General features: G+C 44.1%; 1 protein-coding gene across 1 annotated transcript in view; it reads right to left on the minus strand.

Moving 5' to 3' along the window:
- ZNF165 (zinc finger protein 165) overlaps nt 1–322 on the minus strand; it is a 23,599-nt gene that overhangs the window by 20,203 nt on the left and 3,074 nt on the right. The gene's annotated exons all lie outside the window — the stretch shown is intronic.

Here is a 322-nt window from a genome sequence, read left to right on the forward strand (position 1 = left end):
TTTTTGGGCTCCAAAATCACTGCAGATGATGACTGCAGCCATGAAATTAAAAGACGCTTATTCCTTGGAAGGAAAGTTATGACCAACCTAGATAGCATATTCAAAAGCGGAGATATTACTTTGCCAATAATGGTCTGTCTAGTCAAGGCTATGGTTTTTCCAGTGGTCATGTATGGATGTGAGAGTTGGACTGTGAAGAAAGCTGAGGGCCGAAGAATTGATGCTTTTGAACTGTGGTGTTGGAGAAGACTCTTGAGAGTCCCTTGGACTGCAAGGAGGTCCAACCAGTCCATCCTAAAGGAGATCAGTCCTGGGTGTTCAC

Source organism: Bison bison, unplaced genomic scaffold, assembly GCF_000754665.1.
Source record: "Bison bison bison isolate TAMUID 2011002044 unplaced genomic scaffold, Bison_UMD1.0 scf7180017864379, whole genome shotgun sequence".
NCBI lineage: Eukaryota > Metazoa > Chordata > Mammalia > Artiodactyla > Bovidae > Bison > Bison bison.